Genomic DNA, 7,013 nt, shown 5'->3' on the forward strand with positions numbered 1-7,013 from the left:
ATTTTAAGCTATTGCAAGAAGTCTACAATTTTTGCTGTTATGACTTGACATCATATCCATTTGTTGTTGTTATTGTAAAACAGTTTTGTTCAAATAAGTGAGAAGTTTTGTTCAATAAGTGTCATGAATTAAAATGAAAGATAAAAAGAAACATTTTTTGTAATTTGGCATATTAATTTAGGACTAGTAAGAATTTAGATTATCCTGTGCATTCTTTGACAGACCCTAACCAAAGTTATGGAAAATTGAAAATCTAAAATTGTGTGTTATTCAGAACCAGATTAAAAAGGCATATAGAAGTTATTTTACATTTTATAATAAAACAGATTGGGACTAAATTTCAGCTGGTGAATATGATATGTACTGAATAAAAAATGATATGTATTGACCAATGAAATCAACTGTAGAACCTCGAAAATTATTGGTTTATCTTTTTATAAACCCTTAAAAATAAGAAAAATAAGAAGTATTGTCTGCTTATATATAGCTCGACTTCAAATGGTATTGCATAAAGTTGTTGAAACTCCTTTAGAAACAGTTTCACTTATAACAAAGTGCAAAATTTTAAATAAAAGGGCCTCTTATAAATAGATAATTATAAGTATAAAACTATGAAGTCAAGTTTATGTAGATCTTACCCTTGATTTTGTAAAGCAATTTTACATAGGTTCATAATTTTATGCAATATGGTCTGCTACATATTGTAGATAATCTGATCACAATATGGCAATATTGTCTGTTAATATCGCAATATGGATAAGAGGATATGTGAATGAGTGTAAGTTATAATAATGAAATTCAATTGGACAACGTTAACATGAAATACTATATTATGCGACACTCGTGCGATTCATACTTATTTTATTCAACCGAGTTTAAAATTTAAGTATTAAACTTCAAATTGAAATCTATATTCTATTATATCACATACCAACAAATAAAAGTTGTTTAAATTGAAAAAAGAATAATTTTTCAATTATGTGCTTATTGTGTAACGCTAACATATATGGAGTCTTAACTCTATGTTTTTATATGCAAATGATGTCATGTGCAATATCATTTTTACCGAGTTGCAAAAGCGGCACGGGTATGTGATAAATCACATTATTATATAATCTATAAATAGCTTTGAAATGCCTTTCCCTGATGGCTAACAAGAAACTTTTTGTTAAAAAAAAACAGGTCTATACCAGAGTATATTCACTGTTTTGTTTCCTAAAAATAGGTTTTCATAGTATAGAATTTCACTAGTTTTTCTTCTAAAAATAGATTTTCTGGAAATTTCCTGAAAGATACGAGACTATGATGCAACATCACGCCAAGTTTGTTGTACCATGTATATATTATTCTGAAAAAAATAAAATTGGATGACTCTTAAATAAGAGTCACATTAGTCTTTATATTTTAAAGAACACTAAAAATAAGCTTGCTAATGCACTCATTTAAAAGATAGGGCCAATTTATGGAAAAATTAGACAAGCTAAAAATGTCAATTTCCGTTGTAATAAGCCATATAAAAGCTATTTATAAATTATATTATAAAACAGATATGTACTTTTTAGCTGGTGAATACAATGTGATATATACTGATAAATTAATATTGACCTTGGCTATCGCCTCGGTCAATACTAATTTTTTCAGTACATATGACACTATATTCACCAGCTAAAAACAAAGTACATATTTGTATAATATGCAATAATGTCTGTATATATTGCAATATATCACAATATTAAATTTTTCATTGCAATACCCAGTCCAGATTAAATGAAAGATATGTTTAACAAATTTTAAACATAAAATTAAATTACAGTTTAATACATGTGAAAGCTGTGAATTTTCTATATTAATGTAATATTATTCAATATTTGAACTTTAAAATAATGTGGAAATCTGTTGATATTGAAAATTGTAATTCAGGTTTATTCCTATGCTATTGTTTTACAGAGTAAGCTAAATGAATTTTATATACATGTATCAATAGTAGGGCTGTAATTTTTACTGGATTAAAATTCAGAGCTTGACATTAATAAGGTTCCGATATAATTATTACATCTAAGATATCACTGGATCATGATTCAAACCCTAATATTAATCAAAATTCTAATAACTTAAATATTTGATAAAACCTTCTACAATTTTTCTTCAGAAAGTCAGACTTGAACACAATGCTTTAATAATGGCAGAAAACCACAGCTGAATTTGATTTTACACTGTAAGAAAATAATAATAACAAAGGTTAAAGGTTTTTCAATTTTCTTTATCATTTGAACCGTTTCCATTCCAAAATCATATTAAATGAAAATCTCTTAATTGATAATATTATAATTATACAAAAATTGAACACATTATTTATTATCATATGATTTTAAATGTTTATGAATTAGATTTTTTCATCACCATTCTGTTTATTCATAGAAATAGGCACTTGTTATCTTGTTTGCAATGTTTTATTCACATTTCTAAAGTAATCTTATCAATTTGCATAAAAATACTTGTGTGTCTGTTATCTTTAATTAATCTTATTAAGTTATAATTGGTAAAATAAGATAAAGGTATCCAGAGTTACGGACCCTATCATTATTAAAATGTTTTTATTGAATTTAGTAAGACTTACTAACACCTTAATACCAACCAGTCAAAAACAATGTTTTGCAAATTGCAAAAATTAACATCTTGTGTAATTGAATAAATTCTGGATTCCGATAGTGTTCTCTCAGTCAAAAATACTAATGCACTATACACCCTTTCAAAGAGGTATACAAAGCAGAAAACGGGGGTGGGGTGGGGTGGGAGGATTATCAGACAACTTTGTAGATTTACCAAATGTAGAATTTTTGATTCTATACATAATAAATCAGTTCCAGTGTTAAAATTTCAGTAAGAAAGTGTATAGACCTGGCTTATTATAACATACTCCTACTCAGCCATTATGGCCCCAGTAAATATCACATAGTCCAAATATTTTTATTTTTGATACAGTTTTAACTTTAAATGTGATATAATTATATAAAAACATTTCAAACATCTGTTCATAGCTAATACTTTACACTTTTTATGACATTGTTTTTCATAGCAATCAATATATTGCATTACAGGTTTACTATAATTTCACAATATATTGTGGTACATCATAACAAGGGTTTGATCATATTATTGCATTCAAAGATTAAGTCATTTAAAGATCAAGTGAAATTTCAAGTCAAGCTTTTCATAAATTTTAAGATGAAACATTTAAAAGGGGGAATTAATAATTTGTATTCTACAATAAAAACTTCAAAGCTAAAAAAAGGTAGAGCAATGTTTCTATAATATGGTATACTATCTAAAAATTTAATTTATTATTAGTGGAGAGGAACAAATATAATAAATACTAAAAATGAGAAACAGTTTGTGCCATGTCGGTACTGAATCAGCTAATTTCTCAAATATTTATTGTCATTTATAAAACAGGCTCTCTCAGAGAGCAACTTAAACCACAACAGCTCACTTTGAAAACACCATACCATGTGAAGAAAATGAATAACAAAGATTTAGTTCAAATTGTGCTCATTGCTTGTGCAAAAATTACCCAAACATTTCATATGAAATGTACAAAGGTCTTATTTATTTTTGCACTTCAGGTTTAATTCCTTATTCCTAACATTTCCATTTTATAAGACTGCAAGTGTATAATAAGTAATGTTCAGTCTAAGTTACAAATATTGTCATATTTAAGTTGCATTGTAAAATAACTATTTAATAGAGAAATAGAAATATCAACTTTGACAAGTAAATTATTTGAACTGTTTCAGAATGTTACTTGTATGTAATTTTTCCTCTTATTATATAAATCAAATAGATTTGTAAATTATGTTAACTTGACTTAGCACACATTTTACAACTTTTGTTCCAACATATCATTCATTTGCAAGTGCAAAACTCATCCAAGTTGACATAGCCTAGTTTTGCACTCACTTGTTTTAAGAAAAGTCTTTGATTTTCAGCGCAAAACCCATGCTAACTAAAATAATTGCTTTTAAACCATTAAAAATTTATTCCACTTGAAAATGACTTATCATGTAAGTTTCAAGGCCTTTAGCATGATACAGAAATAATAGAATATTTAAAAGATATCAGCAGGGTAAAAAATAAGACAGTTTTTTCACCCTCCTGTAAAATTTCAAAAAATGGTGTTAGCTGAGTTTTGCGCTGAGCCATCGATATGTGTCGCGTTAAATTACCTTTCTTGTCGGTGCAATAATCGCCGATTTAACATTTTTATTACATGCTTTTCGGTGGTTTATAGAAATATATCAGTGATTTAAAACTGGTAATTTCACTGTTTGAAACAGTGAAATTACCACTTTGATAATTTCACTGTTTTGAATTTAAGCCCCTTACCTTGTTTTCAGTGAAATACCAGCGTGCACAGAACTGGGTACCAACTTAATGACGTGACGTCATAAATGACGTCACGTTGTATTATTATTTGGCGCGCTTTTCATTCAGTATTAGGTTTAATGTCTTTTTAAAACGTTTCTTTGCATATAATAAAAAGAAAATTTGTTTAGTTTAGTGTAAGATCGAAATATATTTCACCTTGTGAACACCAAAAGTTCATATTTCACTCGTGGCTGCGCCACTCGTGAAATATACCTTTTGGTGCTCACTCGGTGAAATATATTCCGATCTTACACTGAACTAAACAAATATCCTCTATATACTCTGGCATCGTCGTCGTTTCAACTTCAATTTCTTTCGTCAAGCTCGTTTAAAACAAATGAGTCATCCATGATCTGAAATGCAGTAGTTGTAGAATTAGAACTGTATAGAAACTAAAAGTTTTAAAAAGGTGTCGTATTTGTTTCTATAACCATCTCTGCAACTATTTTAACATAGGGTCAAGAAAATTAATGTTCAAAGCAGACTTACACCGTTATCAGGGCAAAATAGTTCAAACCTGCCGCCAGTTATTTAAAATTACTTGCCGAAACTTGAATACGTCATAATTCAATAAAGTAATACATTTTTTAGTGTTAAAAAATTGCTGAGAAGTTAATTTCCAAACTATCTAGACGATATAAACGCAAATAAGCTCGCAAGCAACAGTACAATGACCTCGCAAGCAACCGGACGAATTGTTTTTTCAGATTTAGCAAGCAACCGTACAAAGAGTAAACTACCCCAGTGCCAGTTCTATTGTCAATATTTTCTTAACCGATGTGTACAAAACGGGTATTTCTTTTTTATTTGGTGCTAGAATAATAGATCTTCAAAAGAATTAAGTGGATTTGGTCGTACATATTACATGGTAAGCTTTAAAAATCGTTGTTTGATGTCAACACAAAAGGGCATTTCTGGAAAATTGTGGTGAGAAATCGCATTTGTTAACGGAAAAAGATATGTTTACTGCAGTATATAGGCTGAAAAAAGTTTATTTCATCTAACTCTTACTTACAAAAGTAGAATTTATTCTCTGGTTATTCTGTATTGAAATATTGTACCTGTTTTTCTCTCTACGGTGGCGTTTTCCGTGTACAGCTCGCTCGCAAGCGGAAGTTACAGTGGACGATGGAGTGTACGCTGATGTATATGAAATTCAACTGGAAATCATACACAAAAGTTTATGTAAACTTAAGATTCCCTCATTAAAATTAATACTTTTACTTCGTATATGTCCTTATTTGTATAAGACGCTTGTGGAAAAAGATAATTCTTTATATTCTTGTAAATATCTTTATATTATTTAATTACCAATACATTATACTGTTGTATATTTTGTACTAAACATTGGTAAGTTTTTTTTTACGTTTATAGCCTGTAGACGAGTTTGACTTTATAATTATGTTAAGAATTTCCATTGCGGCTTATAAATCTATTTCTATACAACAACAGATAAAACGTTTTTACCGTCACGTATAATATTCTTGTACTTCGAGAAAAACACCAATTCTCTTGTTTTGACTTGCGGGGAATTATTGTAGATTGTTATAGCTGCTGATCTAATGATGTGTCAGACGCACGGAATATTCAATTAAAGTTTCTCTTGTAGGTGTGTATGGCATAAATCCGAAAATATATATGATTTACTACGTTGATATATGTGGGAGAGAGAGTTCCATTCATAGGATCGGTTATTGTAGCTGTCATATTGTTTTTCTACGAGATGAATAGATATACACGGATTCTTTAAAATATTCTTTGACGTATAGACATGCCTTGAACAAATCTGATAATTAAAATTCGTATAATAAGTATATCACAAATATATGAAAGACGATTTTGTGTTAAAAACATATTATCTAGTCACTGATATATAGAATTATTATTATAGATGAACTGAAATTAACTACATGTATATCTAGCTGTATTTAACAGAAGAAGTGTGCATATCGCACATCGTGCATTGCAATCTTGGCATTCCTGGAAATATAAGTGTTTGTTGTTGTTGTTTACACTCTTGTTTATAGTGGCCTTGTCTTTGTCAAAGGTCATGTTTCCTTTACTGGGCTTACATACAGGGGCATTTTGTCAGTTTACACCAGTTTGACACGTCTTGTTATCATTTTAGAAATATGGTAGTACACAGCACCGAGGGCCAAATAGCAGTACAGTTACCTATAAAATAGTGAATAGACCAACGCCTGATAATCATACTTGTATTTGATAATTTGAAAATTAAATCATAAATGCACATTCATGGTGATTATACATTCAGTGAGTTTTTTTGTAAAATAACATACCAGAAAATTCAAAAGTTTTATTTTTGTTATTTTTTTTGTTTTGTTTTGAGATAAATTCCCGTATGAATATTAACATGAACTCCAAAGTGTCACAATGTAACAGATTTGTGATGTTTTAGTTACTTAACATCTAAATTTGAAGAAAATATAGTTCAAACAACTAAAATTTTGACAATATTATGTATGCAAACTGTGTAAGAACAGTTACATGTAAATGTTTATCATTATGCCATGGTTCTTGAAAAAGTTTTTCTTATCAATATAAATAATATCACAGAATAGAACAGA

This window comes from Ruditapes philippinarum, unplaced genomic scaffold (assembly GCF_026571515.1).
Source record: "Ruditapes philippinarum isolate M1 unplaced genomic scaffold, ASM2657151v2 ctg9877_1_1_1_1, whole genome shotgun sequence".
Taxonomy (NCBI): Eukaryota; Metazoa; Mollusca; class Bivalvia; order Venerida; family Veneridae; genus Ruditapes; species Ruditapes philippinarum.